This window comes from Meriones unguiculatus, chromosome 5 (genome assembly GCF_030254825.1).
Source record: "Meriones unguiculatus strain TT.TT164.6M chromosome 5, Bangor_MerUng_6.1, whole genome shotgun sequence".
Lineage (NCBI taxonomy): Eukaryota > Metazoa > Chordata > Mammalia > Rodentia > Muridae > Meriones > Meriones unguiculatus.
Genome location: NC_083353.1, coordinates 112,653,367 through 112,663,788, shown reverse-complemented (window position 1 = coordinate 112,663,788; position 10,422 = coordinate 112,653,367).

Genomic DNA, 10,422 nt, shown 5'->3' with positions numbered 1-10,422 from the left:
TGTTTTCTGGAACCACGGAAATTCGACCTCAGGAAGGAGGCTTTCAGGTCAAGTCCAGCTCAGATAGTCTGAACCCTGTGTCCTGAGGGTGTGTCTTCAGCAGTAGGGGCTTACCTTCAACCTCAGGGCCACAGTGTAGTCTATATTGTTTTGGGAGTCCCTAGGACTGCTCTGACCAACCATTCATGCTTTCTACTGGGGGCTTTTGTTAGTCTGTGGTTCTTGTGGGGAGCATTGTCAGCCCAAGTGGCGTAACTTCCATATGTGTAATGTGTGTAAGTATGTGTGTATTACGTATAATTTTAGGTAAATATAAAATAATGCAATTCCATGAGGGTTTATTTAAAAGCCTTGGTGTTATCTGTTCCTTCTCCTTCTGTCTCCTTCAGAGAGACAGAACTCCCCCCTCCACTCAACTGAAACCTCCTTCCCGTTTTTCCATTTCCCACATTGTATCACCCGAACCCTGTTCCAGTCTCAGGCATCCCTCCCCCACTCCATGGTCCTTTTAGAGTTTCCTGCTGCTTTGTCATGTGTAGGCTCACATCTGAAGATATGGAGCTAGGAACCACAAATAAAAGAAATGCAGCCTTTGACTTTCTGAGTCTGGTTTACTTGCTAAACACCATCTTTTCTAGATCCACCCATTTACCTTCGAACTTTCTGCTCTCCTTTTTCTTTACAGCAGAATAGTATTTCACAGTGTATATGTACCACATTTTCACTATCCATTCCCCTGATGAAGGACATTTAGGTTGTTTCATCCATTGTGAACAGAGCAGCAGCTGACATGGCTGTGCGAGTACCAGTGAAGCAGAATGCTGAGTCACTTGGGCATCTGCCAAGCAGTCGTGTAGCTCGCTCATATGGCTTGGGTGTTGGTTTGTTCATTGGGTGTTGGTTTACTTATTGAGATATGTAGACATATAGTCACTGTGTAGACCTGGTTGGCCTGGGACTCACTAGCTAGACCAGGCTGGCCTTAAAATTATAGAGCCCTGCCTGCTCTGCCTCCCAACCACATTTTTAAATAAGTACTTACTGGAGTCTTCACTTAAATCTTCACACCAACTTTATGAGGAAGTGTCTTGTTTTACAGATGAGGAAGCTAAACCAGATAGAGGCAAGTGCGCATATGTGTATTTGTCTGTATTGGTATTTGTTTTGTTAAAATTATTTTGTTCCTTTTGTTTTTGCTATGTAGCCCAGGGGGACTGGGAGTTTGAGATCTTTCTTCCCTCCTGAGTGCTGAGATTACAGGCATGCATCTCAGAGCTGGCTCACATTATTAATTGGTACATTCATTTTAGGCTTGGGAGGTACGCGGGCTGGGCACTGGATATTTTCTCAGGAGTGAAAATATGTGGGGGAAAAGAACCCACTGAATTTGTAATAACAAAAGTAGTTTGGTTTTTTAAGATTTATTTATTATTTATACAGTATTCTGCTTGCATGTGTGCTTTCTGACATTATAGATGGTTGTGAGCCACCATGTGGTTTCTGGGAATTGAACTCAGGACCTTTGGAAGAGCAGCCAGTGCTCTTAACCTTTGAGCCATCTCTCCAGTCCAATCAAAAGTAGTTTGGTATTCAAAAATAGAACAAACAAAATAGCAAACATACAATAACTCCCCCAAAAGTTGTATATTTCCTTAAAAGATAAAGTTATTTTTTTTTAAATTCTCCATATCTTTAACTTTACAAGTAAAATTTTTTTCTTCAATTTTGGCATTCATATTCTGGGTCTTCACATGCCAGACAGTTACTTCTACATCGCCTGGCCCACAAATAAACTTTTTAATAGTTACCTGTCATTTAGCTTCATAGATTACTGTTTAACCAATGGTACTTATAAGTTGTGTGTCTGAATTATTTCTGACTTGCTTGCTTTAATCAGTCACCCGGCAAATACTTAGGGAGCAATTACTATATGCCACAATTTGATGACAAGTGCAGAACAATCCTTGTTACAATGAGCTTCCATTTGAGAACTGATATTCTTCTTTTTTTTAATGTTTGAATTTTTTTGTACATGTATACAATGTATCTTAGGCCCTTCCAACTTCCCTTAGGATCACTTCCAAAATATCTGTCTCCCAACCTATATAATCCCCCCAATAATTCACTGAGTCTAATTAGGGATATTCAGATGCACGTGGGTATGAAGTAATTCTTCTATCACTGACAATCTAACAGCAGCCAACTGCTCTGAGGAAAAACAACTCTCCCTTTCCTGCCAGCTATCAACGGCCATTAGGTCCTCAGGTAGGGGTGGGTCTCCCGTGCATTCCTCTCACACTGTAATTTTTAATTAGTGTGATTTTATGCTGTTAACCACAGTTGTTGTGAGTTCATGTTCAATAACTATGCCATTTCCAAAGGACAGCCTTTCAAATCATTTTTCCTCCTCCTCTTCTTTCTCTTTCTTCTTCCTCTTCTTTTTCCTCCTCCTCCTTCTTGTCCTCCTCTTCTTTTTTTTTTTTTTTTAGACAGGGTTTCTCTGTGTAGCCTTGGCTGTCCTGAACGCATTCCATAGACCAAGCTGGCCTTGAACCCACAGGTATCCTACTGCCCCTGCCTCTAGAGTGCTAGTATTAAAAGCATATGCCATAACCAGCCACATTCCCCGACTTTTTGCCACCTCCTTCTTCCAAAATGTTCCCCAAGTTTAGGAGGCAAGGGTTGACACAGATATCCCACCCATGATTGAATATTCAGCCACTTATTCTCAGCATTTTGACAGTTATGAGTTTCTGCATTGACCTCTAGCTAATTCAATAAGAAGCTTTTCTAAAGTTGAGAGCAACGCAACTCTAGGAATATAAACATAAATATTTGGAAGGCAGTTTGACAGCACTACTATTTAGTAAAAAGATTTCATCAGGTTCTCCCCTAGGGCCTGTGCTTTTCCCAGCTGTGGGTTTCAACAATGTTTTCAGTATCAGACCTTAATTCCCTCCTGTGGGACAGGCCTCACATCCAATCCAGAGAGCATTTCTTATCCCCTTCATCAGCTTTGCCACTACTACACTGCTGTGTGACATGTTTCTTACCTTGGTAACATTCCCTCCAAAAGGAAACATTTCTTCCAGGAGAGAAGCGAAGACCCAGGCGACTCAGGAGGTAAGCAAAAGGTCCCATGTACCATAGAACGCAAACTTGGAAGATTCATGGGGGCCCTGTACCAATAGCGTGAAAAGAAGTAGACAGTTGCTGGGGTAGACTCTGACCAGCCAAATTAAGGTAAGAGAGAGGTTTGGATTGACTAGGTAGGGAGCTCCAGGGCTGTAGGTTTTAGGAGTCGTCACCTATGTTGAGGTAGGCTTTCTGATGATGGAGCTGCTTTTGAATTATCCCTGCTCCTTGTAAGTGACCCCTCACCTATATTCCTGTTGTAACCCCAGTTAAAAACTCCTCATTGGTTCACCAGATTGGACATTGGTGCGTTATTTTGGTCTGTCACAGGCTTCCTTTCTGGGGTGGGTCATGGCGTGTACGTGTGTGTGTGTGTTGTGTCTCTCTAGGACAGTTCTGTCACCTGCCATGAACCAGTGGGCCCATCTTGTCTGCTAGATCAGTAGTGTAGCATGCAGAGTCTAGCTCCCGGCAAAACTAACGATGTCTTCTCTCCCCCAGCAGCCTGCATGGCGCCTTCCAGCGCTGTGAATGCTAGCCAGCAGGGGGTTCCTGGTCAGTCCAAGATCGGTTTCTTTATGTCTTGCGAGCTAAGTATGCTGTGTTTTCTTCACCAGTAGGGCCTTACCATCTAGTTGTGATGGGCATCCGAAGGCAGTATAGTGTTTCAGGTGCCCTACTGAGCAGTAATTCATAGGAAAATAACTCATGCCTGGCATCGATGTTCTCATTTAAGGACTCAGGTCTTCTGAGAGTGTCATTGCTCACCCACATAGGGCACATCTGTTCAAACCCCTTAAAAAATTTTTTTTTTAAGCTTACCATCTACTGGGGTTTTATAAGCTTCAGTATGCACCCTGAGTTTCTTTCAGGCTCTCCTCATCTTCCTTTCTCTATCCCCTTGTCCCATCTGTTCTTACCCCTTTAGCTCCTAAGGTCCCCACCTGCTTTGCTGATAACTTCAAGTTCCACATCAGAAATCTTGCTCCTAGGCTGTTGTCTGAAGGAGCAATTGGGCTGCAGAGAGGCCAGCGTGTTGGAAACTAGGACCTTGAATGAGTAGGCTGGGTGACGGGCCTTCTGTGGGAGTGGAGGTGGGGACTTTCCTTCTCAGTCCAGGGTGTTTGTGCCAGCTCTAAGGACTTTGAATGACTAAATTTCTACCTCACAGAGCAGACTTCAAGGTTCCAGAGATAGACAGTGGCACCGAGAGAGCCACGAGCCTTGTTGGGAGTGGTATTTTCACCTCTGGACATTCCACCTCGACTGTGTTAGCAGAGTTTGCTGTTTCACGGTCAAAAGCATCCTTCCTGATCACAGCGTGTGGTCTGCCTAGGTGTTTTTGGAAACCGGTGTTTTCTTGTTATGCAGGTATTTTATTTGCCACCTTAAACCAGATTTTAATTTTGATATTTTTAACTGTCGTCAAACTGATGACGCTGAACATATTTTAAAGGATAAACATGCTTTTGGTCTTCTTCAGTTTTACTATGGTTTAACATTTATGGAAATGATGTAAGAATAAATACGAAGGTGGTGGGTGTGGTGGCACATGGCTACATCCCAGCAATGGAGAGGTTCAAAAGAGAGTGTTTGGGTTATGTAGTGAGACCCTAAAAAAAAGAAAATGAAGAAAGAAGAAGAAGAAAAGAAAAAAAGCACTCTACTTAGGTTCAACTGTATATATGTTGTTCCATTTATTTTATTTTCTTTCCCCTTTGCATCCACATTTGTTCATTTTGAACAATTTATTGAATACTGCCCCCATAACCATTAAACACACCAGGGTGTATTTCCTGAGAACAGTACTTTTTTTTTTTTTTTTTTTTTTTTTAGTAGAAACAGTCTGGTTATAAAAATCAGGAGCTATAAAACGAACTCAATATTTTTATCTAATTTACAGTATCACGCAACATTTCACCAATTGTTCCAATAAACGTTTCTTACAATTGCCTCCCGGGCCCCAACTCTCAGAGCGGAGCAAGAGACAGGTTGCTATTAATTGCCTTATTTGGCCTTTAAGCTTTGAGAGTATTGATCACTCATTCTATAGAATGCCTCACTTTGTTTTCATTTCTCCTTTAACATGGTAATTGTAAAGACTTGTTTTCTGGTGAAATGATCAACTGCTAAAAGATAAGTGACTCTTTTTTTATACTGGAATGCTGATTCTTCAGCTGTTGGGACCGCAAAAGTTGAAGAATTATTAAGGGAATACCTATTTGTGGTGTATATAAATGCAGGCAAAACCCCTCCTAGACATAACAATAAGTAAATCTCTGCAGAGAGGGGACTCAGTGAGGGGACTCTGGCCAGTGTGGAGAACATGGCTCTGGCCTTGTACCTCTTCTGATCGCTCTTCTGATCGTTCTTCTGTTTACTCCACTTCTTAATTTGCTGCTGTCTCTCTATTGTTGAATTTTAACTCAGATTATTTGAATCTCTCTGGCCGTGATAGTTCTTCAAAGCATCCATCTAGTTGTTTAACAAATGTTCACAATCTGCCTCACTCAGTTTGAAGCATTTATTCTTCGTTTGTTTCCTTTGACCTATGAGTCATTTAGAAGTGGGTTTTACTTTCCAAATACTTACATACTCGTTGAGACCTTTTTTCTTTGTTGATTCCTTTGCAGCTATAGGTTGTATGTCTAATATCCTGATACGAGGCATGTGAGATGGCTCAGGTGATGACGTGTTTTCTGTGTAAGTGGAAGGACCTGAGTTTGAGTCCCAGAATGCACATAAAAGTGGAAGGAGAGAATTACCTCCTCAAAATTGTTCTCTGGCCTACACATGCACCATGTGACATGTATGTGCTTCCAATCTCTCCTTCTTCTCTCTCTTTCTCTCACACACAATAGAAGTAAATACAGATGAAAGTCTCCCAGTATTTCAGATTTATTGATATGCATATTATAGCCCAATATACCATCTGTATTTTAGGAACATCTTTTTCTTCAGAGCTCAAAAACCAAACAAAACTCGTGTTCTCTTCTTGTTCAATTCAATCTTCAGGGTAAATTTTAATTGGCTCAAGGTGGGCAACGGTGTGGTTGAAATGCTTTATATTACTACCGATTCTTTTGAGGCTCAAGGACAATTTTATTAGCAGCCAAAGGAAAACCCCCAGGGCAGGCAGCCGTAAATCTCCGCAGCTGTTGGTGGGAAAAGAATGGGAGAAAGAAGGGGGGAAAAGCCGTAGTGTTTAAACTGGCTTTTAAACATGGAGGTCAGAGAGGAAATCATCTACATGGTGAGGAGCTAGAGAGAGTGAGGAAGCCCAGAATACTAGGTTAGGGAAAGCACGTCCACAGAAGAGGCAGAAAAGAAGTTACACTTTTCTGAGTAGTTTAGAGAAGTGACTGAGCCTGTAAGGAGAGAGAGAGAGAAAGAGAGAGAGAGAGAGAGAGAGAGAGAGAGAGAGAGAGGTAAAGGGAAGGAGAGTACATCATTACAAGCCCTAGGCAGAGAAAAACCCAAATTTTGAAAATGTCCACATCAAGAAGAAAATGGTTAGTGAGAAATAGTTTTCTAAAATGACTTTTTTTTTTGTGTGTGTAGTAGTTTTACCAGTTACTGAAGAAAGAAATTAATTTTTTTTACATAATTATGTACTTGTTGATTTCAGTTTAGTTCAGTCAGCTTTTGCTTCTAATATTTTGAAATTCTGAAATGGGTGCAGGTGTTCACTTACAGTTGTTAGACAGGCTCAGCACCATGACTAATATAATCAGGAAAGAAAGATATTTTTGTGCTGGGCACGGTGGCACACGCCTGTAATCCCAACACTCAGGGAGACAGGGGCAGGTGGATCTCTGTGAGTTCGAGGCCAGCCTGGTCTACAAAGTGAGTCCAGGACAGTCAAAAGAAACCTTGGCTCAAAATACCAAAACAAACAAACAAACAAACAAACAAAACAACAATCTTTGTATAGGTCTATTTTGTTTTATATTAATCTGACCATTTGTGATGGGCTTAGTAATAATGACTGACTGACTGACTGTGTGTGAGAGTGTGTTCAGATTCTGACCCCTAGAACATTAAGAAAATAAATTTATGTCATTTTGTGGCTCGTAAGTGTGTGGTAGGTGTTTTTATGCAGCAATGATAAGAAAGCAATACACCATTTCAGCTTTCTTTTGTTTACCATTCATTGGTTTCTTCCTTTCTTTACTCTCTCTCTCTCTCTCTCTCTCTCTCTCTCTCTCTCTCTCTCTCTCTCTCTCGCATGTAGCATGTATGTGTGAGTGTGTGTAGTGTAGGGCTGGTGCGTGCATATGGAGGCCAGAGGAGGATGTTGGGCCCTACCGTATCACTCTCCACTTTATCCCTTGGAGGGCGTCTCTCTGCATCTGAGCTGGGCTGGCAGCCAGCAAACCCCAGCAATTCTCCCGTCACCACGCAGCACAAGTCTGGGGTTGTAGGTGTGTGCTGCTCTGCCTGGAATTTTACGGGGACGGACTCCTCGCCTCCTGCTTGTGTGACAAGTGCTCTTACCATTGAGCCACAGTGCATATTTTGTAATCTGCTTTTTTTTCGTCTGGTGACATTCATCATCTGCCCCAGTCATCTGCCCCCACTTTCCCCTGTGCTCATGTATAGGTTTGCATATGTGTGTATGTGTAGGTAGAGGCCAGAGGTCAATGTTGGGTATCTTCTGTAGTTGTCCGTCATCATCATCATTTTGAGAACCCGGAGGTCATCCGTTTGGCTAGGCTGGTTGGCCAGGGACCTGCCGGGATCCTCCTGCCCCTCCTGTCAGGGATTGCAGGTGCACGGCATCATGGCTGGCCTTTTCTGTGGTTCCTGGGAATCTGCACTCGGGTCCCGATGCTTGCACGGCAAGAACTGTCCCGATAATCCACCTCCTCAGCCTCTCAGTCTTACTTATATCATTTGATATTTTCCTGCAGGCTCTTCAGGTTCACCGAAGGACATTTGATTGATTTTTTTTTTAATACTTTCCATTTCCCTGATGAGGTTCTTCAACCTTTTATTCATTCTAATTCTAGTTTGTTTTTTTTTTTTGTAATTGTGACAGTTCTTGTTTGCAGACTCTAGAGTCTCCAGCTCACACAAGTTGCTTGCTATGTACTTTTCCCTCCGCTAGACTGTGGTTTAGAAGTGTTATGCCTGGGTGTCAGTGTGACAAGGGGTGGACTTGGGATGCTTAAAGCTGATTCTCAACCTGTGGGTCGTGACTCCTCACAGTAGTCGCCTATCAACTATCCCATACATCAGATATTTGTATTACGATTCATAACAGTAGCAAAATTGCAGCGATGAGGTAGCAACAAAAGTAATCTTATGCTTGGGGGTCACCACAACGTGAGGCGCTGTGCTAAAGAGTCGTAGTGTGAGGAAGGTTGAGACCACTGCTCTAGAGTTACCTCGGAGGCCCATCTTTGAACGTGGCTGTGAGGGAGTTCCTGAGGTGGGAGGAGGGCCCACCCAAAATGTGGTCAGCACCATCCACGGTGTGTGCTCCTAGACCCAGTAAAAACAAAAACATGGGCAGAGCGTCAGCGGTCATCTCTCTCTCTGTGTCCTGACTCGCAGATTCAACGAGCCCAGCCGTCTCAGCTCCTGTCACCAGAACTTTCCATGGTGACAGATCGCATGTCTGTGAGCCTGAACAAACCCTCCTCCGTCAGCGTGCGTCTGTCAGGTAGCTGGTCGTGGCAATAAGAAAATCAACTGATGCCCCCAAGTCTCACTGTGGGGCCGGGCTGGCCTTGAACTCATGGTCCTCCCGCCTCACCCTTCTCAGTGCTGGAACTGCAGGCATGCCTCACCGCACCAGTCACAGCATAAGATGGAACCCTCCTCTAACGTTGGGGAATATAGGCAGCCTGCCTCTTGGTTGCTTAGCAACCTGTGACCTCATCAGCCGTCACCAGCCAGGGGCCGGGGTGATAAGAGACTCCCCCGTTCTTTCTCTCTCTCCTGTCTTGTCCACTCTGCTTTGCTTTCTCTTCCCCTCCTTGAGGTGCCTCACCCCATCCCCCTTTCTTCTCCTATGCTCTCCCACTCTCTCTCTATGTCTCTCTCTCTCCACCCCCCTGCACACCACATCTCTTCCTTCTAGATCTGATGTGGGTGGCACTTTATTTACATTATTACAAGTATAAGCTAAATTTGATACTTTCTTCCTTTTAAGGGTGTCAGTATTTGTCCAAATGTGTGTGACTAAGTCACTGGTGGCCCTTTTCGGTATTTTCCTAGGGGTATGTATGTGTGTTTGTGTGTGTGTCCTATGTACTTGTAGGTGTCTTTTTTTGTTGGAAGGCAAGTCCAGGACCTCTCTATCATGGCTTCAAACAACTCTATTAGTTTTCACTAACAGGCCCTGGTTCTCCTTTCTCTCCCCTCTTCTGTCTTTATTCACTCTAACTTGGTGATTGTCTTAGGTTTCCATTGCTGTGCTAAAACATTGTGTCCAGCTGATGTGGACAGGGCTGCTTACTGCCTGGTTCCTCCTGGCTTGCTCATCCAGTTTCCGCTTACACCTCAGGACCCGGAGCCCAGGGACAGCACCCCACACAATGGGCTACTCCTTCCAATACTCACCACTAAAATTTTGCCCTGTGACAGGCCAATCTCAAGGAGGCTTTTTTTTTTTTTTTTTTTTTTCTCAGCTGGGAGGCCCCTTTTCCAAATGACTCTGACCTGTGTCAAATTGATAATAAACTAGTCAGGACAGTGATCTCATCTACGTTTTTCACTTCCTTTCATGTTTTTTTCTTACTCGAGTTTTTATTGGCCTTTCTCCTACTAGAAGTAAGTTGTGACGCTTTTGAATTTGTTTCTCTTTATAATTGCCTTCGCGTAGAAAGGCAAAGCAACAAGAAAAGATGGCGGTGTGTTCGCCGCTGTGAGGAATAAAGGGGAAACACGTACCCCGGAGAAAGCTCTGGGCAAGGCAGTGTTACGCCACGCTCCCAAAGTACGTGGGAGCCTGTCTCTTCCATGATACAGGCCCACACAGCCAGCCGTCCATCACACTCCCCCTTATCGCTGCTTGGACGGTCCAGGAGGTGATGAAATCAGCTCCGGCTGGTGTCTGTCTCCTTTAGAAGGGAAACAGACCCTGCGATGGAGTCTAGGAGCTATCCTCTTTCGCTGCAGAATCCGTTTAGAAACTTCTGGGCTTAAGCACCGCCATCCCAAGCAGAGCAAGACGAGCCTGGGAGTCCCGAGCGTCTAAGGGCTGCCCAGCCCGTGGACCCATAAAGAACGATTCGAGTACTGATTTCTGTCACAGCCCTAGAACCTGAATCATTTCCT